At 45.2% G+C, this 23330-nt stretch overlaps 1 protein-coding gene across 2 annotated transcripts in view; it reads left to right on the forward strand.

Moving 5' to 3' along the window:
- Positions 1-6341: 6341 nt before the first annotated feature.
- The window catches only part of STARD8 (StAR related lipid transfer domain containing 8), a 115802-nt gene continuing 98813 nt past the window's right edge, over positions 6342-23330 (forward strand). For both annotated transcript variants that reach the window (XM_074278588.1, XM_074278589.1), the window contains exon 1: positions 6342-6363. The gene's annotated coding sequence lies outside the window, so the exon portion shown is untranslated. The remainder of the gene's footprint in view (positions 6364-23330) is intronic.

Genomic DNA, 23330 nt, shown 5'->3' on the forward strand with positions numbered 1-23330 from the left:
GGCATGCCTCAGTTTCCTCATCTGTAAAATGGTGATAAGAAAAGCACTTACCCCCTAGGGTTATTGTGAGAGTCAAATAAGATAATATTTATAAGTTAGCTTAGCACAGTGACTGGTACATAGGAGGTGCTTGATAAAAAAAAAGAACATTCCTTTTCTTCCCTTTCCCTTCCCTTCCCTTCCCTTCCCTTCCCTTCCCTTCCCTTCCCTTCCCTTCCCTTCTCTTCCCTTCCCTTCCCTTCCCTTCCCTTCCCTTCCCTTCCCTTCCCTTCCCTTCCCTTCCCTCTTCCCTTATCCTTCCTTTGCCTTTCTCATTCTCTCTGTCTCTCTCTCTCTCCTCTCTCTCTCCCTCCTTCCCTTCCCTTTCCTCTTCCCTTCCCTTCCCTTCCTTTGCCCCCCCTCCCTCTCTCTCTCTCTCTCTCTCTCTTCTTTCTGTCTCTCTCTCCTCCCTCCTTCCCTTCCCTTTCCTCTTCTCTTCCCTTCCCTTTCCTCTTCCCTTCCCTTCCCTTCCTTTGTCTTTCTCCTTCTCTCTCTCTCCTCTCTCTCTCTCTCTCTCTCTCTCTCTCTCTCTCTCTCTCTCTGTCTCTGCTCTCTCTCTCTCTCTCTCCTTCTCTCTCTGTTCCTCTCTCTCTCTCTCTCTCTCTCTGTCTCTCTCTCTCTATTTCTCTGTCTCTGTCTCTGTCTCTGTCTCTCTCTCTCTCTCTCTCCCTCCTTCCCTTCCGTTTCCTCTTCCCTTCCCCTCCTTTGTCTTTCTCCTTCCTCCTCTCTCCTCTCCTCTCTCTCTCTCTCTCTCTCTCTCCTCTCTCTCTCTCTCTCCTCTCTCTCTCTCCTCCTCTCTCCTCCTTCTCCTCTCCTCTCTGTCTCTCTCCCTCTCCCTCATTCTCTCTCTCTCCTCTCTCTCTCTCCTCTCTCTCCTCTCCTCTCCTCTTCCTCCTTCCCTTCCTTTTGCCCCCCCCCCCCTCCCTCTCTCTCTCTCTCTCTCTCTCTCTCCTCTCTCTCTCCTCTCTCTCTCTGCTCTCTCTCTCTGTCTCTCTCTCTCTGTCTCCTCTCTCTTCTCTCTCTCTGTCTCTCTCCTCTTCTCCTTTCTCTGTCTCTGTCTCTGTCCTCTCTCTCTCTCCTCCTTCCCTTCCGTTTTCCTCTCCTTCCCTTCTTTCGCTCTTCTCTCTTCTCTCTCTCTCTCTTCTCTCCCTGTCTCTGTCTCTCTGTCTCTTTGTCTCTCTGTCTGTCTCTTTTTTCCCTCTCTCTCTGTCTCTGTCTCTCTCTCTCCCATCTCTCTCCTCCTCCTTTCCTTCTTCCTTCCCTTTCTTCCTTCTCTTCCTCTCCTCCCTATCTTTTTCTCCTCACTCCCTATTAAGTTCTTTATGAAGCAGGGACTGGAGATGCAAAGAAAGGCCAAAACAGTGTCTGCCCTGAAGGAGTTTCCATTGCAGTGAGGGAACCGTGTGCCATACATCGGGATACATAAGATACACATAGAGAGGAAAGAGCAATTCCGAGGAGACCAGTAGGGCCGTCCTATGGGAGAGTAACATTTGAATTGAATTGCAGGATTGAGATTCTAAAAGGCAGGGGGGGGGGAGCATTCCAGGCAAGGGGCACAGCTAAAGCAAAGGGACGGAGGTAGGAGATGAGGTATCCTGTGTGAGGAATGGCACGAAAGCTAATGTGACCATACCGCAGAGTGCATGGAGGAGACCAGAAAGGGGAAAGCATGCAGGTTGAGAAGAGCTTGAAAAGCCAAAGTGAAGACTTTATAGTTGATCCTGGAGGTGATAGGGAGCCACTAGAGTTTACTGAGTAGAGGATGCCGTGTCTAGACTCAGACTTCAGGAAAATCATTTTGGCATCTGTGTGGAAGATGTATTGGAGTTGGAGGTCGGAGGCATCGGGAGGCCCACTGGAGGATACGTAACGGCCCAAGTGAGAGAAGTTGTGGGCCTAAACTGGAGAAAGGAGATGTAAAGGGGCACACGTCCCAGACACATGCGGGGTCAAAGTACATAGATGAAGGGCACATTTATAGGAACATATGCTACTGGGAAGTATGGGTGGTTGGGACTACTCCAAAGCATCCTTTGCTGATGTCCATCATGCTCCTCTCTCTGGGAGGGGGAGGGGAGGTTGTGATGCCTCTGGAGACCTTTGTCACCCTGTCAGCCTCATGAGTGTTCAACTGCTCTTTGCTCCATCTGCGGGGGCATAACGGCCCCTGGCAGGGGTAGAACTAAAGCTGTTTTAGTGCGCAGCCTACACAGGTCAACTAGAAAAACAACAATGACAAAAACCGAAACTCCTGTGGTAAGGTTAAACCGGTTCTTCAAAAGGTGGCTGGGCTGCACAGTGGCCTGGATTCAGGAGGACCCAAGTTCAAATCTGACCTCGGACACTTACTAACCCTGGGAAAATCACTTTAGTTTCCTCAACTGTTAAAAAAAAAAAAAAAAAAAGGTGGGGAGGGTAATGATAGTGTTTTGCAGGTTGTTGTGAAGACCAAATTAGAGCGCTTAACACATTGCAGGCTCTAGACAAACGATGGCTCTTTTCCATCTTTGCACTCTTTTTTGCTCCTGCTGTTCACTCGAGGCCCCTGGCCCCAGCCTCCAATCTGACTTGGGGTTTACAAAGTTCCTTCTAGATCCTATGAGACCCCTAATTGTCAGTCTGCACCCCCAAACCCACTTCAGGTATTCCACTCAACAAAGTCCCACGGGAAGTGTGTGAGGGCTGGTATCTAGAGGCTCCCCTCAGCTCCCATAATGCTTTTTGATGCTCAAGTAAACCCAGGGAAAGGGCAAAAGGAACACGTCACGTGAAGCCTTAGTTCTCTCTTCTACCGCCATTATGCAGACCCGTCAGTAACAAAACCACTGATTGTTCAGCCTCCTGCTTAGGGCGGATATGTTGGTTCCCCAAAATGGCTCCCCCCAGATGACAGGGATAGGAGGTGGGAGACCCGATCCTCTGCGTCCAGATTGACTGCTCTATGCCCTTCGGCCCCAGTGCCTCATGAGGAAGGCTGGTAGGGCACTGCTGTGAAAGGTGGGCCGGGAAACCCCGTGGGAGGCCAGGTGAGAGTGGGGGAGCACACAGAGCTGGCACAGAGGCCCTTGAGGAGACGGTGTCTGTCTGCAGGGGTTGAGGGAGCGGAAAGCACCCAAACGGGACACTGAGGCTTCCAACCCCAGGGGCAGACCAGTAGATATGGGCCAGGGAGGAGGAATGGCCTTGGAGGGAGACCGCAGCGCCGGGCCCACTCAAGAGTCCCGCACGCTCCCCCGGGTTCAGACAGACACGGCACTCCTGGTCAGCCAGGGAGGACCTGGAAGGGTAGCCCAGTGGGCTCATCTGGGGACCCCTCCCCACACTAGAGCTGGCCAGCGCCAGCAAGCAGCCCCACGCCGGGAAGAAAGCCTCCTCTGTGCCGCCGCATATTAAGGCTGGGGGAGGTGGGCTGGTGGCCAGAGCCGCCGGAATGTGAAGAATGTGGTCTTGTGACCGTGGCCCCGAGCCTGGGCCCCCGTGGCACTGGGGTAGGAAGGAGGCCCGGAAGGAGGCCATGGAGGAGCCTGGCGGGCCTGAAAGCTCTCAGTCTTCTCCCGGAGATCTGAAGAGCTCTGCTCTGACTCAGGCTGGGAAGGATAGGGTTGGCATTGCACACCCTACCCCCAGCATGCTACAACCAGGGATGCCCCACTTTGGGCACTGGGGACCTCCAGAGTCCAGCCTGAGTTAGCAAAGGCTTTCCTACCCAAATTGCTGCCTGCATGACCTTGGGCAAGTCACTTTACTTCACTGGGGCTCAGTAAAATGAGGAGGGGGCATGGTAGACTAGATGGCCTCTAAAGACCCTTCCATCTAGATCTGTGACCCTTGGCAAGTCCTTTCAGCTCTGTGGACCTCAGTTTCTTCATCTGTACAACAAAGGGGTTAAACTAGCTGGTCTCTGAGGGTCCCGTCCAGTTCTAAATCTGTGACTGTGTGTGTGTGTGTGTGTGTGTGTGTGTGATCTCGTGACCCTCTCTGCCTCCTCAAATCTTTTCTCCTGGGAGCTCTCCTTCCTGCTTTTCTCAGCTCTCTCCTGCCTTCCCCCATCTCCCACCTTGTTTCCAACCCTGACATGAGCACTCATTATTCCACAACAGATTTCATTCATCCAAGCAAAAGGCAGCATGGCCCACACCACCCGGCTTCCTGCCCTGTGGCAGCCCGGAGCCGGGACCCAAACCAAGTGGACTGGGTCTCTTAGAGACAGTGGGGAGCTTAGATGTAGGAGCATCCTGGTGACTTTGGAGTGGCAGGAGGGGAAGATCTTACCTCTGAAATTAATCCATGTCGCCTTGGATGAGTCACCTTGGGCCTTAGTTTCCTCCTTTGTAAAATGAAAGAGTTTGCTCTCTTGTCTCTCTGTCTTTGTTTTTGTGTCTCTGTGTCCCTGTCTCTCTCTGTTTTTCTCTCTCTCTCTCTCTTTCCTTCCTTCCTTCCTTCCTCCCTTCCTTTCCTCCTTTCTCCCTCTTTTCCCTCCTTCTTTCCCTCCTTCTTTCCCTCCTTCCTTCCTTCCCTCCTCCTTCCCTTCCTTCCTTCCTTCCTTCCTTCCTTCCTTCCTTCCTTCCTTCCTTCTTCCTTCCTTCCTTCCTTCCTTCCTTCCTTCCTTCCTTCCTCCCTCCCTCCCTCCCTCCCTCCCTCCCTCCCTCCCTCCCTCCCTCCTTCCTTCCTTCCTTCCTTCCTTCCTTCCTTCCTTCCTTCCTTCCTTCCTTCCTTCCTTCCTTCCTTCCTTCCTCCTTGCCTTGCTTCCTCCCTTCTTTCCATTATTTATTACAGTTTTTTTTAATATCACCTTCAATTCTCCCATCTCTTTCCCTTGTAACCAAAAAAACAAAAAACAAAAAACAAAAAAACAACTCCATGTATTTTTATTCCATGGACAGGCTCTGGTAGCATATGCAGTGTTTCCCCCTAGTCCCTCACCACTGCAAGGAAGAAAGGGAGGTTGACTCATCTCGGGGGCTAAGCTTGGCCCCATCATTCTTTGCCCTTTCTAGGGTATCTCCTGCCAGCTGGTCCTCTCCCCTCTCCCGATTGGTCCGCCCCTCTCTGGCCCCACCTAGATCCTTTGTAGTTCTGCTCCCTTATCAAAAATTTGAGCTCTGGTTTGGAGTCCTGAAGACCTGAGTTCAAATCCAGCATCAGAAACTTTCTAGCTGCATGAGCTGGGCCAAATCACTTAAGTTCTTTTTGCCTTCAGCCATTGGGGAAGGAAATGGCGGACCACTCCTGTACCTTTGCCAAGAAAACCCCCTGGACAGCGACGACGTGCTACGTTCCACAGGGTCATAAAGAGTCAAAGATGACTGAAATGACTGAACAAGTGTTCTCTGGGAGGGATACGCTGGCAAATATAGTTGATGTCAAAAACAAAAATATCAATGAAATCTATTTCTTGGAAAACATTCACCTTAGCAAAGTATTCCCTTAGAATAGCAGACATTGCCTAGATAATAAGGAATGAGAGGTAATGGAATCGGGAAACGAGCTTCCATCTTCTCCTCTCCTCAGTGAAATGGAGTCTTTGGGCTGGAAGCTTTCTAAGGTCTCACCGAGCTATTGTGTCGAGTGACTCTAATAATGGAGGTGGAGGATTGTAATCCTGACAAATGCTATGGCCAAACCTACGCCACAGTGGTAGCCTGGCTCGGGGAAAGAATGCCGAGCTTGGACTCAGGAGCCGTGGGTTCAGATCCTGCCTTTGTGTGACCATGGATATGGCTCTGAACCTCTCTAAGCTCCAGGCTCTTCATAAAGCTATTATGAAGGAAGGTCTTGGTGAATCTTAACATAAGATAGAAATGCGAGCTATTAATTAGTATTAGCCTGAAGGCGGTTGTGTGGACATGATGATCTTCTTCCAAGATGATCGATTCTATGCTAAGGATTTTTTTTTTTTGGTCTGGACTGTGATTTTGTCGGTATAGGGAACTCCTAGTGAGAAAATGCCCTCTTCCAGTGCTGATTCCTGCCCCGCAGTATGTAGTTTTAGAAAGGTTCCTGAGGCAGTGAGAGGGGAAACGTCTCTGGATGGTACAGCTAGAAGTGTGACTCGAACCCTGGTTTTCCTGGCTTCAGAGCTGGCTCTGTATCCACTAGGGCTTATGGGCCACATAGACAGCCAGTATAACACCAATTCCTCCCCGGCCATAGGGCTCTGCACTGCTCAGCATGTCCATGAGCCCTGAATTCTGGGAGATCTCTAGTTAGGAGTGACAGCAGCACAAGGGCTTGGGCTGTTGAGGCAAAGGAAGTGAGCTTAATTCTTCTCCTTGTTTTGTTTTCAGTGTTTCCTGACAGAGGAGGAGCAGAAGGATGTAGGTAAGTGAACTCGGTGTGTGGACTGGGGTGGAGTTTGGGAACGCAAGAGAACGGAAAAGAGCCTTTCAAAATGGGCTCTCGTCCATGTGGTCCCGAAAGCAATGGCCACCGTGGAAGCAACGGCGAGCAAAAGATCTAGGCTAGCCGTCCTCTGTGGCTTATATTACAGGCTGTCACACTGAGGAAGCTCAGGGCCAGCTGCCAGTAACCGTGTCCCTTGTAAGCAATTACAGGAAACAGAGCTCTGGTCCAAATATTGGCTGACCTTGAATATAGGCCACACCCCTAAAACAAGATCTCTTTGCAAAGAAAAAATAAGCATCCACTGGAAAATCATTCCATACGATGAATATATTTTGAAAACTGTGAAAGGCTTGTTTAAAGAGCTTTCAGTTCGAGTAAAGATATTTTAGTCTTTTTGACTCGTCGCTGTTAACTCATCTAGAACATGACTGAAGACCGAATTTCAGATTTTCAAGCAGCAGGCACAAAGGATAGAGTCTGGGCCCGACATGGAGAAGACTGGAGTTCAAATCTAGCTGTGTGACTCTGGACAAGTCATTTAACCTCTGTTTGCCTTGGTGGCAGTCAGGTGGCTCTGCGCATAGAATGCTGGGCCTGCCATCAAGAAGAGCAGAGTTCAAATCTCTATCTCAGAAGCATTATCCCATTGTTGTTCAGAAGCACCACTTAGGAGCCAGGTTCAGAATTGGCCTTTATGCTAACTACTCACAGGCATCAGACGCTATGCTTTAGTCTACTGTTTGCATGGGATGAATGACTCCCTTTAATTTCTGCTCATGGGATCGGAGCCCTCTGTTCTGTAGGCATCTTGGGAAGAGGTAAAATAACTTACCCAAGGTCACACAGCTAGTAACTGGCAGCCAAGAGTTCATTCCAGGTCTTTTGCTGCTCTGTCCAATGTCCTTTCCACTGCTTAAAGCAACTCCTAGGATAAAGTTCCAGGGAGGGGGCAGGGAAAAAATGTTCACAAAGGCCGTAGTGGCTCAACAATAGCAGGGATGGGCACCGGGATGGGCATGAGACTGAGGAGTCTGGAAGCTACCACAATTGGCTGAAGCGCTGCTAACAGACTCGATAGGGATGGAGGGACACCAGCCCCCTCCTCGATCCAAGCTAACAGGATGCAGAGCACCCAGAGCCCCTGCCGTGGCACCGGACTCAAAGCTCAAGTTCTTGTCTTACATGAACTTAGGTGAGCAGTTTGTGAGCCTCAGTTTCTCCATCTATAAAATATCCATAATAACCCTTGCACCACTAACCTCATAGTGGGGGAGGGAACTGTGACAAAATGTTCTGTAAACTGTAAGGAGCAATATAGAAGTGGGACCTATCACTGTTTATTGTTGTAATTATAAAAAAATTATTCTTTTCTTGTTCTATGGAGATCAGCTAGAAATGGCCCCGGGACAAGTCACTTTATTGTTATCCTTTCATCATTTCAAGTTCTGCAGATTGTTACTCTTACAAACTGTATGACTCTGAGCAGCCTTCTGTGCCTCGGTTTCTTCCTCTGTAAAAAGTAGGGGTTGAACTTCATGGCTTCTGAAGTTCCTTCCAGCTCTATATCTATGATTCCTATGAAGACTTATTAGAGAAAAGCATGACTTAATGGATAGTGTTGGTCTCCAAACCAAGAAGACGTGGGTTCAAGTCCTACCTATATTTATTGCATGTATGATCCCATTACTTCAGCTCTCAGTCCTCCAGGGACCTCTCTAAGACTAGAAGTTACAGAGAAAGTATCAGGCTACATTTGTAGCCAGAATCCCCCACCTATAGCAACAAAATCACAGATCTGGTATTTATGTCAACTCAATTGTATTTCCCAGTCATCGATTACATAGGTGCCTAAAATAACCGCTTTTTGTAATTGAATCGGAGCATTGGGATGTAACTTATCTTCTGCAGGGTCACTAAAAGCATCCCGGGTACAATTAAGGGAGGAGACAAGATGAGATCATGACGCTTATGTCTTCTGGCCCATATAGTTTTGAATTCTTCTCAGTCTCTATGTTTTGGAAACATTTTGTTCCATGAGACTTGGAGATCATAGAAGTACTTGGTATGGCAACATCTATTTCCTTTTTTTTTTTTTTTTTTTTTTTTTAAGCATGCTTTTCATTTATTTATTTTTCTTGAGGAATTTTCTTTTAAATGTGAAAATGTGAAATTGAGACGTTTATTGCATAAAGCTTTAGGGTTTTTTTGAGATATTAAATTTAACTTGATAAAGCTTGATAAATTTCTAGTACAATTTTTATTTTTATTTTTTTTGTGTGTTTGAGAAGTGAAGTCTTTTTTTAATTAATTTTATAATTATAACTTTTTTTGGACAGTACATATGCATAGGTAATTTTTTTTACAACATTATCCCTTGCACTCCCTTCTGTCCCAAATTTTTCCCCTCCTTCCCTCCACCCCCTCCCCTAGATGGCAGGCATTCCCATACATATTAAATATCTTATAGTATATGCTTGGTACAATATATATGTGCAGAACCAAATTTTGTTGTTGTTTCAAAGGAAGAACATCTATTTCCAAAGCCGTTCCTAAGCTTCCATGGAACAGTGTTATGTCTGTGCAATTGTAACCAACCAGTCAATATGTGCTAATGTTCCAGTTCTAGTACTGTCGATCAGTCACTTTGTTGTTGTTGTTTTTTTTTTTAATTCCCCCCCTCCCCCGAGGCTGGGGTTGAGTGACTTGCCCAGGGTCACACAGCTAGGAAGTGTTAAGTATCTGAGATCAGATTTGAACTCGGGTCCTCCTGAATTCAGGGCTAGTGCTCTATCCACTGTGCCACCTAACTGCCCCAATCAGTCAGTTCTTAAAAAAATATTGTGAGATCTATATCAATAGTTTGGGGATTTGTCATCTGATAGTCCACGAAAGATTATGAGCTTCTGATGTATAATTCTGGCTCCCAGGTCAAATCTTGCTAAGTATTCAATAGATGCTGGGTTTTTTTTTCAGATTGTAGTGTATTATGTATCTTCTGTCATTTTCTTGCATGATTTCCACCAATCTTTCAATCTAGGCTCCTTAAGGACAGCCCCTTGGTAATTTCTAGTGGCAATGACCTGGTTCATCTTAAACCTTCCTAGTTCCATAAACAAATCTGTGCGACTCATTTATTTATTTGACACTTCTTTGTCGACATAATTTGTGGCCTAAGTACATACAGATGTTGCCCATGCAAGGCCTTGTAATTCCACTCTTGGATCTGAGCCTTTTATAAGTTCTATCTGGAAATAAATTCGAAGGCAACCTAGTCAGCATATCTGAAATAGAACAATCTTTTCTCCCAAATCCACTCTTTTCCTGAATTTCTCTATTCCTGTCAATGGTATCAATCTCCTTCTATTTCCCTAGATTCACAACCTTAATGTAACTTTGGATTTCTCATTCTTCTTCACCTAACACATCCATTCAGTTGACAAATCTTATAATTGTCACCTCCATGATATCTCTCACATATGTAGCTTTCTCTCCATTCAGACAGTCAAGGTCCTAGTTCAGACCCTCATCATCTCTCACCTGAATCTCCTAATTATCATCTGTGCCTCAAGTCTCATCTCACTCCATTACATTTTCTACACTGCTGCCAATGAGATTGTCGCTCCCCTGCTCAGTAAACTTCAATAGCTCCCTCTACGATCAATATAAACTCTTATGCTTGACATTCATAACCCCCTCATAAGTTGGCTATTATATACTTTTATATACTATTTATATTTATATATATTTATATGCTATTATATACTTTCCTGAATTTAGAATACATTACATACTCACCTTCACACAGGTAACTACCCAATTAAACTGAATCCTTATTGTTTCTTACACATGGCCCTTCATTTTCCAATACAGTGTTGGCTGTATATGCCTGGAATGCACTTGTTCCTCCCTTCCGCCTTTCAGAATCCCTGGCTTCCTTCAAGACTTGGTTTAAGCACTCCCTTCTCCATAAATCATTTCCAGATCCCCTCAGCTGCCACTGCCCTCCCTCTGAAAAAAAGTCTATTTTGTATACAGGTATATCTTGGAGATTTTGTGGGTTCAATTACAGATCATGGCAATAAAATGAATATCGCAATAAAGCAAGTCACAGGACTATTTCAGTTTCCATAGGGCATATAAAAATTATGGTAATCTATTAAGTATATAATAATATTATATAATACTATATATAATAGCATATAAAAATTATGGTAGTCTATTAAGCGTACAATAGTATTATGTCTAAAAATGTACGTGCTCTAATTTTAAAATGCTTCATTAATAACAAATGTTAACCCTCATCTAAACCCTCAGCAAGTCTTTCTGTTGGTGGAGAGTCTTGCCTCAGTATCGATGGCTGCTGATGGATCAGGGTGATGGCTGCTGAAGGTTGGAGTGGCCGTGGCAATTGAAGTAAGACAGCAGAAAGATCTGCTGCATTGATTGTCTCTTCCTTTCACTTGAATACTTAAAGGCCATTGTAGGGTTATTAATGGGTCTAATTTCAATAATTTTGTATCTCAAGGAAAAGAGAGATGTGAGAAGAGGGGGAGAGATAGGGGAACAGTTGGTAGGTGAAGCATTTAGAACACACAATTATCTTATATGGGCACTGTTCATGGTGCCTCTAAACAAGTACAGTGGTAACATCAAAGATCACAGATTATGGATCACCATAATAAATATAACAATAATAATCTTTGAAATATTGAGAGAATTATGAAAAGTGACACAAAAATGATGTGAAACTGATGTGATGCTGTTGAAGAAATGGCGCTAACAGACTTGCTCTATGTAGAGTTGCCACAAATATTCTATTTGTAAAAGACGCACTATCAGCAAAGTGCGATAAAGAGCAACAAAACGACATATGTCTGTATACCTATGTAGCCCATATGAGTTGTGAGCATATTTATCCCAATTCCCACTCCGACTCCCATAGATAATTCATCTCTCTGAGCTTGGCTACATATTTCTCTCTGGGTTCATAGGGTTCCCCTAAAGAGTCAGGTGTGGTTCTCTAATATTAGCCCCCCCTTATGTCTTCTCCTATGTTTATCAGCTGAGAATCATTTAGTTAGCCATTCTTAAGTAGCTTTTTAAAAAGAGCATTTATGAAGGTGATAGAAGAACAGTTTGTACAAAATGTCCTCCCCAAAGTCGGTAACACAATCTCCCACAAAGACATATGTCTGTGTAGAGCCAGTAAGAGTAAATACAACCACAGAGAGCAGGGAACCCTTTTTCCCATTTGAGGAATATTGAAACAATTCTCTTTAGGCAAGGCCTAATAGCTTCCCTGGGCTCCTTGTATAGCCCCGACTCCAGTCTGTTCTTGGCTCCTAATGAAGTAGACATTGCCACCAGTTGGTCCAGGGATGCCATTTAGGACACAGATGGAAAGATGAGAAGTCTGATACCCTTCATGGCATCCAGGAAAGATGGAAAAGCCGAGCTCTGAGGAGCCTTGGAATTCCGAAGGTCGGAGCTGGGAGGGGCCTTACAACATAGAATGGCAAAACTGAAAGGGGCCTTAGAACATGGAATGGTAGGGCTGGGAGGGGCCTTAGAACAAAGAACATAAAATATGGAGTGCTGGAGCTGGAAGGGACCTCCCCTCTAGACTGCTTCCCTGCCTTGGTGGCAGCATCTCTGTGGAGGTGTTTATTTTGATTGCTATGGCGGCAGACAAGAGGGGACCTATTCTGGGGTGGGAACACTGCTTTGATCAGCACACATCTGCTTCCCCCTTCCCCCCACCATTTCTGGCCTGTCACTACCGGCAGTTCCTGCTTTGGAAATGAGCATTCTGGGGGCACAAGGTCCGTGAGCCTCCCTCCCTTTCTGAGGGAAGGACAGACTTCTCTATATCACAGACACCAACTGCAAAAGCTAAAAAGGAACCCCCAAAGCCTGAAATAACCCAAACACCAGCCCACAGCTGCTGCGATGGAGCTGAATCACTGTTGGGTTCCATTGCGAGCCCCTGTGTGTGCATGCAAAGCATGCGTGCTCGTGGGCCATGTGTGCTCCGGAGGGATCCGCTGCTTCAGGCTCCCAGTGAATGTGCATATGCACGAACGTGTGCACACTAGGAAGAGCACTTCCTGGCTCTACGTGTGTGATCTATGTGTGTGCAGTTACACACGCATGTACCTATGTGTGTGCTGTGGCCTGTAGATCCATGTCACAGACACCGTGTGCCAATCAGGCACGTGACACATGTGTGTATACATGCATGTGTTACTATGTGGCCATACACGTGTGTTTGTTTATGTATACACGTCTCTCTCTACACACAAAAGAACCAACTTTTCCTCCCTCCATCATCCCCCACCTCCACTGTGAGCTTTTACAAGGGTAGGGCTGTGTCTTATATAATGTACCCTTGGGTGGTCATCTAATTTGCCCTTATAAAATGTAGAACCATAGATTTCAAGAGCAAGGCAGGACCTTCGAGATCATCTCTTCTTAACCCGGCGTACGGTAAATCTGAAAGCATTTCGCCAGAGTCACATTGTGCACCAGCCACCGGCCAAGCCATGCCTTAAGGACACGGCTTCTGATTTTCAGGTCCAATGGCCCGTTAGACAATTATTAGTTTTGAGGGCCAGAAGGAAGTCACTTCCTTGCTCTAGCTCCCATTTTGATTCCCGTGAAGTAGAGAGAAAAGGAGGGCTGCTGAGCTGGAGCTGCTCTTAGAAGTGATTAAAATGGAATTCCCCTTTAATCCCTCTGAGTCCCAAGGCATTGGGTCCATAGTGACTTTGGACCTCAGGTCCCAGTGGTAAAGGCCTAAAGCATGTGGTATTGTCATCTGCCATTTGGACTGCTGCCCTGAGCCTTTTTCATAGGCTGGAACCCAGCCAACACCTTTGACCTTAGCTCGGGGAGTATCACGGTCCAGCCGTAACTCCCGGCCCCAAGATACCATAGTGTTCCACACGGGCCTCCCACTCCCAGCAGTTTGCAGCTTGCCTCCCCGTGTTATGTCACTCAATTCCCAGCTCGGCTCACCCCCAGGCTCAAGCTGCTGACTTTTAAAATTCCCCCCAGATAGCTGCTCTCCATCAATCAAAGAGCTTGCCTGGTGATGTCCCAGTGCACAGTTCTCTGGAAACCGGAGTACAGAGACTCTCTCTCCATAGCAATGCTCACTCAGAATTGTGGGAAATGAAGTCTCAGAGAAATGCCCACAAAATGCACGAGTCTGGGTGTTTACATGTGCACGCATGTGTATTTTTACGTTTAGGCGGTTGGTATTGGCCAACTTTTTTGATTTTTGATTTTGATTTGATTTATTTGGATTCTTTTAATAGTTTATTATTTCTCATTATCGATCATATAACATTTTATTATCTAGTATTCTATAAATATGACAAATAGATTCATATCGATTAAAATAAATTTAATAATCAAATATTATCCTATATTTATAATAAACTTGTATTGTTTATTAAGCACATGCTATGGGCCAGGCTCTGGGCTAAAGCTCTGGAGATATCCTGGCAAGCAGAGACACCGCCCTTAAAGAACTTACATTCTTTTTTTTTTTTTTTTTTAATTTTTTTTTATTCATTTTTCCAAATTATCCCCTCCCTCCCTCCACTCCCTCCCCCCGATGACAGGTAATCCCATACATTTTACATGTGTTACAATATACCTAGATACAAGAACTTACATTCTAATGGGGGAAGACCCCCTCCCCCCAAAAAAAAAGGGGAGGAGGAGAGGAGGAAGAGAAGTGAAAGCCCATAGAAGCAGAAGCAAAAGCAAGAGAGGAAAGGACAACTGGCCTCTGTCCAAAATGGATAGTGGGAGAGCATCCCTAATGGGAGGAAAACCTCTCCCAGGATGTTCCGGGATGAGAAAGCAGCTGTGACAGTGGAAAAGTGTCAAGAGTCCCAAATCGAGCTGGGAGGGAATTATTCCTAAGGAAGATTTCTTCCTTTGCTGATAAAGGCCTAGAGGAGTCCCATTAGAGCCCTTTGTCCCCTGAAATAACTTCACTGTGGATTGCCTCAGACTGAGCCAGTAATCATTTGCATGCAGTTTGCCTTGCATTGCATTTGTCTGGAAAGCCTCTCCCTACTGAGATGCATCAACAATTCCCCAGGCCATGTGTTTCCCGACTTCCCACTGGCCTGGACTCCTTTCCACCAATGCCCTTGCTCCAAGGGTTGCCTGTTTTCAGGATTATCTTGGGGGGCTATGGAGAAGTGTAAAGACACCTTCTGTCTCACCTGGGTTGATAAGCACTGATGGGCTAAATGAGTTCCACTAATTATGTGTTCTCCCTCTTCCAAAGTCTCCTTACTAGACGCTATGTCACAGGCTTCTTTTGGAAACTCATGCAAGGCTCCTCCCTGGTTAAAAATCAGCTCTGGGAGGGACATGGGAAAATCAAGAGGGAAAAAGAACCAAATTCTCCTCCATCCGGTACCCCCCACCTCCACCGTGAGCTTTTGCAAGGATAGGACGACGTCTTAATCATCGTTCTATCTTCCCCCACCGACCAGCACAGTTTGATCCTCGACAATCCTGGGAAGTTAGATAGTCACAAGTAATCCATTTTACAGATGAGGAAATTGATTTTCTGAAGGTCACCCAGCTGATAAGAACAGGTCACAGACGCAGCTGTCTTGCAAGAAAGTCCAATATTCTATCTACTATCTGCCTCCCATAGAGCTAGGTACTTGAGAACCAACTGGGATTGGAAGTGACCCAAACCTTGCCTTCAGATCACATGTAATCTAACAGAGATGATAAGACATATACAAATAAATGGGATACAAATGAGAATACAGTACATGTATTAAGAGGAGCAGGCAGTGGTGGGAGATCAGGAAAAGAAGTCCCTCTGTTCAAATCTGACTCTTTGTGAGCCCATCTAGAGTTTGCTTGGCAAAGATACTGAAGTGGTTGGCCATTTGCTTCTCCGGCCCATCATTTCCGGGTGGGGGAGAACAAGGAAGGCTTCACGAAGAAGAAAAATCGAGAGCAGATTATTAGGGATGGCTAGTGTTACCTCGAGAAAAAGACGCAGCCGTCACAAGGAACTCTCTGGGCTCTGTCGGGAAGAGCTTAGGACAGATTGGCTCAGTCGCCTTCTTTGGACAACTTTACTAAAGGAGTAGATCAGGCAATGCTCGAGCTATAACCTACCTAATCTAGTGGCCCCATGGACACAATGCTGCAGATGGGCCTCAGTTTAAATCCGGTCTTACATATTTCTTAGCCAGGATGAAGTCACTTAACCTCTGTGTATTTCACTTTCCTCTTCTGTAAAATGGGGATAATAAGAATACCTTCCTTCCAAGGTCAATGGGACAGTCAAATAATTATTGTAAAGTGCTTATCACAGTGCCTGGCACATAGTAGGTGTATATTTAAAAAGCCAGTCTTACATATTTCTTAGCCAGGATGAAGTCACTTAACCTCTGTGTATTTCACTTTTCTTTTCTGTAAAATGGGGATTAATAAGAACACCTACCTTCCAAGGTCGATGTGAGAGTCAAATAATTATTGTAAAGTGCTTATCACAGTGCCTGGCACATAGTAGGTGTGTATTTAAAAAACAGTCTTACATATTTCTTAGCCAAGATGAAGTCACTTAACCTCTGTGTATTTCACTTTCCTCTTCTGTAAAATGGGGATAATAAGAATACCTTCCTTCCAAGGTCGATGTGACAGTCAAATAATTATTGTAAAGTGCTTATCACAATTCCTGGCACATAGTAGGTGTATATTTAAAAAGCCAGTCTTACATATTTCTTAGCCAGGATGAAGTCACTTAACCTCTGTGTATTTCACTTTCCTCTTCTGTAAAATGGGGATAATAAGAATACCTTCCTTCCAAGGTCGATGGGACAGTCAAATAATTATTGTAAAGTGCTTATCACAGTGCCTGGCACATAGTAGGTGTGTATTTAAAAAAACAGTCTTACATATTTCTTAGCCAAGATGAAGTCACTTAACCTCTGTGTATTTCACTTTCCTCTTCTGTAAAATGAAGATAATAAGAATACCTTCCTTCCAAGGTCAATGGGACAGTCAAATAATTATTGTAAAATGCTTATCACAGTGCCTGGCACATAGTAGGTGTATATTAAAAATTTCAGTCTTGCATATTTCTTAGCTAGGATGAAGTCACTTAACCTCTGTGTCTTTCCCTTTTCTTTTCTGTAAAATGGGGATTAATAAGAACACCTTCCTTGCAAGGTCGATGTGAGAGTCAAATAATTATTGTAAAGTGCTTATCACAATTCCTGGCACATAGTAGGTGTATATTAAAAAAGCTAGTCTTACATATTTCTTAACCAGGATGAAGTCACTTAACCTCTGTATATTTCACTTTCCTCTTCTGTAAAATGGGGATAATAAGAATACCTTCCTTCCAAGGTCAATGGGACAGTCAAATAATTATTGTAAAATGCTTATCACAGTGCCTGGCACATAGTAGGTGTATATTAAAAATTTCAGTCTTGCATATTTCTTAGCCAGGATGAAGTCACTTAACCTCTGTGTCTTTCCCTTTTCTTTTCTGTAAAATGGGGATTAATAAGAACACCTTCCTTGCAAGGTCGATGTGAGAGTCAAATAATTATTGTAAAGTGCTTATCACAATTCCTGGCACATAGTAGGTGTATATTAAAAAAGCTAGTCTTACATATTTCTTAACCAGGATGAAGTCACTTAACCTCTGTGTATTTCACTTTCCTCTTCTGTAAAATGGGGATAATAAGAATACCTTCCTTCCAAGGTCAATGGGACAGTCAAATAATTATTGTAAAGTGCTTATCACAGTGCCTGGCACATAGTAGGTATTATATTAATGTTGGCTATTATTACTGCCTGGATTTATCCATGCGTATCTATCCTTGTGGACAAAATGGAGGGTTGTGAGCTAAGAGATGGGACAATTTCAAACTGGTTGAAAGGCCAAAGGCAACAGGTCTAGATCGATGCCAGATGGAATAGAAGACCGATTTTGGCGAAATGTTTTTTTTAACAATTTTCTTAATAGCTTGGTAGAAATGGCTGACAATGCCTTCAGTAACAGGCTTATCAGATTTACAGATTACACAAAGCTGAATGGGATTGTTAACGACCTGGATAACAGAGTCGGGATCCCAAAGATCGTGACAGTCTAGAATGTTGGGCCAAATCTAGCAAGATTTAATTTAATATGGCTTAATGAAAAAAAAAATCACACCTGGGTTCAAAAATCACCTTAAATCCATCAATCAGCATTTATTAAGTGCCTCTTTTGTGCCAGGCTCTGTGCTAGCCGCTAGGGATACAAAGACACAAATGAAATAACCTTTGGTCAAGTACAAAATAGTCTGTGGCTAGACAAGAGTTTGTTAAAAAAAAAAAAAGTCTCCAGGGTGTTCAAGAAGAATCAATAGTATCAAAAGGCAGCCAAAAGAGCTAAATCATTCTGAAGCTACTTTGGGAAGCAGGGTGTCTAGAATGAAAGGTGATGAGCTCTACTCTATGTTCAGAGCACATCTGAATCATTGTCTCAACTCTGGGCATATAATAAATGCTTAAAAATATTTGTTGCCTGTCTGGCTGTCCCAACTGAGAGGAAATTGCCAAAGATGATGTCGAGGCCACTTTCTAATCAGGAAGATTATCCCATTCACTCAAAAGAAATGACTTTCGTTAAGTGAAAAGATTTCTTCCCTGAATAGATCAATTAGAATCTAGTGTGAACAGAGTCTGGATTCCTTCTGGAACCAATCAAAGCTGTTCTGTGAGGGACTTGGTCAGACCTTGAGGAATTTGTATGAAGGGAGGGATCTATCTCGGAACAAGAGACAGATGGACCGACAGAGACAGAGAGAAAGAGAGGAGAGAACACAGAGAAATAGAGAGACACAGAGAGAGCGAGACATAAAAGGGGGAGGATTCTGAAGGCTGCAAGTGGAGAAAGAGCAGAGCACACATACAGAGCTGAGCCAAGAACTGGAGTCCCAGAGCAACCAGTTGAGGGAGAAAAAGAAGGTAAAATCGAACTATGGAAGAGAAAGGCGATAATAAAGAGCAACACTGACTCTGAAGCAAAAGACTCCAGGCTGATGTCACTATCTCGTCTTAACTCTTTGTGAACTTGGCCAAAGATACTGGAGTGCTTTGCCATTTCTTTCTCCAGCTCATTTTACAGATGAGGAAACTGAGTGGCGTGCCTAAGTGTCTGAGGCCAGATTTGAACTCAGGAAGATGAATCTTCCTGACTCCTGGCCCTCTGTCCCCTATACCACCCAGCTGCCCCAGCTATTCAAGGATTGAAAGAAATCCCATGAAAAAGGTTAGGTCTTTCTCCAATTTCTCTGACTCCTGACCCTCTCTCCCCTACACCACCCAGCTGCCCCAGCTACACAAGGTTTGAAAAAAATCCCACAAAAAAGGTTAGGTCTTTCTCCAATTTCTCTGACTCCTGGCCCTCTGTCCCCTATACCATCCAGCTGCCCCAGCTACTCAAGGATTGAAAGAAATCCCAAGAAAAAGGTTAGATCTCTCTCCAATTTCTCCCAAGTCCTGAGGCTAAAATATAATCCACAGTTCCTTTATCCAAACCTTTCCAGTACACCCTAATTTTACCTCAACCACAAAGAGACCAGGGATTAACTAGAAGTAGATATAAATGTAAATTAATGCAGAGAATTTAATCTCTGCCCCCAAATAATGGAATTTTCCCAACTGGGGGCTCAGAGCTATTGTGACTTAAGTCATAACCAATTTTTTTCTAAAAATAAACTCCCTAAAACTTAAAAAAAGGAAACTCATTTTGGGGTGTCATTATATTACCCCTAGGCTTAAAATTTATAATTATTATGAATAGGTATTGAGGTAGAAACCTGCATTGGTAGAGAGTTTCCTCATCTAGGACTCTCTCTCTCCAAATAACATCTCAAGTCAGGCCTTTATATGGAGACTACATTTTAGGAAAAACATTGATAAGTTGGAGGTCATCTTGACACGAGTGGTCAAGATAATGAAGAGCCTGAAGATGATACCTTATGAGAATCAGTTGAAGAAATTGTTGATGTTTAGCCTAGAAGGAAAAAGACATAAAGGGGACACGATGGTTGTTTTTAAGTCTTTGAATTATTGTCTCCTGGAAAGAAGGATTAAATTTGTTCTTCTTGGCCTCCAAGGGCAGAGCACTGGTAGAACCTTCAGGGAGGCAAATTTCAGCTCAATGGAAAGATACATTTCATTGCAATTAGGTACGTGCAAACGGCAAATGGCCTGCTTAGTGGTAGTGGGGTTCCCCCCTCACCAGACATCTTCAGGTGAAGGCTGGAGGAGAACTTGCTGGGAATATCACGTGCAGTACTGACCGTATGGCCTCGGAAGTCCCTTCCAACTCTCAGATTCTGTGTTTTGATAGAAGTGGCTTTTGAATTTAGCCTTGAGCAGATCATAAAATCAAATTAGAAGCTTTAGGCATTTTTGTCGTTCGGTTGTTGCAGTCGGGTCATTTGGGGTTTTCTTGGCCAAGATACCAGGGTGGTTTGAGGGTTCCTTCTCCAGCTCATTTTACAGATGAGGAAACTGAGGTAAGTAAGGTGAAATGACTTGCCCTGTATATGTCTGAGGCTAGATTTGAACTCAGGAAGATGAGTCTTCCCGGCTCCAGACTTGGCTCTCTATCCGCTGCAGCCTTTAAGTGGCACAAGGAAGCTTTGAATCTAACCCCTCAGCTCATTTCACAAATGAGAAACCTGAAAATAGAGATGGGAAGTGACTTCCCCAAGGTCTCATGGATAGTAAGTAGCAAAGACAGGATTTGAATCCAACTCTTCTGACATATCTATGAGACCCTGGACAAGTCATTTCAAACTCCCTCAGTTTCTTCCTACGTAAAATATAGGGACTGACCACAATAGCCTCTGAGGATCTAGGATTTTATGGTGACTTTGGGCAAATCCCTTTGCTTTTCTGTGCCTCAGTTTCTTCTTCTGTAAAATGAAGGTATGGACTTGGAGGGCTTCTGAAGTCCCTGCCAGCTCTCAGTCTAGAGTGCTAGGATTCCAAGCCCCCAGCTCTTTCCACTCTCCCCAGCAGTTCATGACGGGCAGCTCCGTGCCCTCTCCTGGGGAGTTCAAACATTTCATCTCACCCCTCCCTCAAAGGGAGGGAAGGGCCGGCCTCCCTTCCCGGTTCGCCTCTGGCCACAGGCTGCCCAGGCCACCCTCTGGCTCTGCCCCTGCACAAGGCCCCTGTCTGTTGCCAGGAGCCTTTCAGGGCTTCTCTCCAGGCTCAGGAAAAGTGGCTGAACTGCCTTGTGGAAGGGTGGGGGGGGGCGAGAGGTCCCCTGTAACAAGAGCTCGCTCTCCCCACCCCTGTTGGCTCCAGGCAGACTGCAGCAAGGGGCCTCAGCACCAGGTCCCGTCCATCAGCAAGTTCCAGGTCCTCTCCCTCCCCCTGTGCTCAGAAAAGATCATTGGAAAAGGATCCGATTTCTCCACATCGCCCCCTCCCCACTGGAGGCAGAGGGGGTGGGGTCAGGGAAAAGGAAGAAATGGCCAATTCAAGCTGCTTCGGGGCTCGCTGGGTGGGGAGGAAGGCGGCTTCCTCAGAGAACTGGGAGAATTGAGAAATGCGCCCTGGCTTGGAGGGCAAGGAGGGCACTCGGTGCCCCCTTAGCGGGCTTCGATTCCCAGCTCGGACACAGTCCGTGTGTGTCCTTGTAAGGCACGGCCCCTCCTTGAGCCTGTTCCCTCCTCTACAAAAGAAGGGACTAGGTGACTTCTGAAGTTATTTCCAGTTCATCAAGTCAAGTCAAGACAACAAGCCTTTCAAGGCCTGGAGTTAGGAAGACCCGAGTTCAAAAGTAGCCTCACCCACTTACTAGCTGTGGGACCCTAGCTGAGTCACTTAGTCATCATCTGCCTCGATTTCCTCAACTGTTAAATGGGGATAATAAAAGCACCTCTCTTTCAAGGATGCTGGGAGATTCAAATGAAATGATATTTGTGAAGTGTTTAGTACAGAGCCTGGCACCTAGTAGGTGTTTAATAAACGCTCGTTTCCTTCCCCATACTCCTTGCCAGGCACTGTGCTAAGTGCTGGAAATACAAAGGCAGAAAAATACCCCAAAATAGTCCCTGCAGTCAAAGAGCTCACACACAGTCTGATGGGAGAGACAATATAATTGGAGATAATCAACAGTTAATTAAAGTCAAGGGGAATAAGGAAAGGCTTCCTGTAGAAGGGAGGTTTTTAGCAGGGACTTGAAGGAAGCCAGGGGGAGGAGGTGAGGAGGGAGAGCATCCCAGGTGTTGAGAACAACTGGAGAAGATGGTCAGAGCTGAGAGATAAGGAGAATTGTCTGTTGAATAGCAAGGAGGGTAGCGTGGCTGGAACACAGGCAGAGGAGGAATATGAGATGTACGGAAGCTAGAAAGGTAGGAGGGGACCAGGTTGTGAAGGATTTTATATTTGACCGTGGAGGTGATGGGGAGCCAGTGGAATGTACTGAATTGAGATTAGGAGGTGACTTAGGCTGCACTTTAGAAATATCACTCAGTAGAGGATGGACTGAAGGGGGGAGATAGTCAAAGAGACCACCCAGAAAGTTATTGCAATAATATAGTGTGAAATGATGAGGGCCTATATCTGGGTGGAGGCCGTGTCGGAGGAGAAAAGGGGACTTATGGAAGAGATGTTATGAAGGTAGAATCGACAAGACTTAACAACAGATTGGATATGGGGGGTCGGGGGTCAAGGGTCAGAGTGACAACCCAAGGAGAACACCTAAGGGGTAATTCTGAGTGGCCAGGAGCAAGGTGGTTTCTCCAATATTTATAGAGAAGTTTGGAATTCTCTTGTTGCTGCCATTCAGTCATTTTAAACCTGTCTTTCTTTCCGTGACCCCATTTGGGGTTTTCTTGACAGAGATCCTGGAGTGGTTTGCCATTGCCTTCTTCAGCTCATTGAAGAGATGAGGAAACTGAGGCACACAGGGTGAAGTGACTTGTCCAAAGTCTAGTGACTGAGGCCAGATTTGAACTCAGAAAGATGAGTCTGAACGACTTCAGGTCCAGAATGAGTTCTGGTTTGGGACAAATTGAGCTTGAGATGTCTACAAGACATCTAGTCAAGATGTCCACTAGGCGGTTAGAGATGTGAGTCTGGACTGCCTAAGTAGATCTGAGAGTCATTTGCATAGAGATGATCCATGGGAGCAGACCACTGAGTGAAAGACAAGAAGAGAGTCTGGGGGGGAACCCAATAGTTGGAAAGATCCTAGAGGGGAGACTGAGAAATGATCAGTCAGGTAGAAGGAGAACAGAGAATAGTCTCCCAAAATCTACCGGAGAGTAATAAGGAGAAGAAGGTGATCTACAGAGTCCAACAAGGAAGGAAGGAAATAAGCATTTATTAAGCACCTATTATGTGCTGGGAATTTTGCTAAAAACTTTACAAATGTTATCTCCTCTGATCCTCACAACATCCCTGGAGAGCGCTACTATTACTCACATGATCGCCATTTTACAGTTTAGGAAACTGAGACAGACAAAAGTTAAGTGACCCCGCCATAAAGCCTCAAACAGGATTTGATGTGGGGTCTTCCTGACTCCAGACCCAGCACTTTATCCACTGTACCACCTCGCTGCTGGGAATGGAGGAAAGGCCATTCGATTTGGTAATTTCGAGCTCACTGGGAACTTTGGAGAGGGCTCTTTGAGCTTAACGACCGGGTCAGAAGCCAGACCACTGAGTCAAGAAGAGTGAGAAGAAAGAGGTTAGCTAAGAAAGGATGGTGGGATGCAGTTATTGGAGATGACCACATCAAATGAGGGGTTTTTGAGGATGGGGGCAGTGTTTATTGGCTGTAGGGAAGTAGCCAATAGATAGGGAGGACTAAAGATAAGTGAGGGGGAGTGCGTCAAAACTCTGAAGAAAGGTTCAAATGGAATCCCTTG

The sequence above is a fragment of the Sminthopsis crassicaudata genome, chromosome X (genome assembly GCF_048593235.1).
Source record: "Sminthopsis crassicaudata isolate SCR6 chromosome X, ASM4859323v1, whole genome shotgun sequence".
Taxonomy (NCBI): Eukaryota; Metazoa; Chordata; class Mammalia; order Dasyuromorphia; family Dasyuridae; genus Sminthopsis; species Sminthopsis crassicaudata.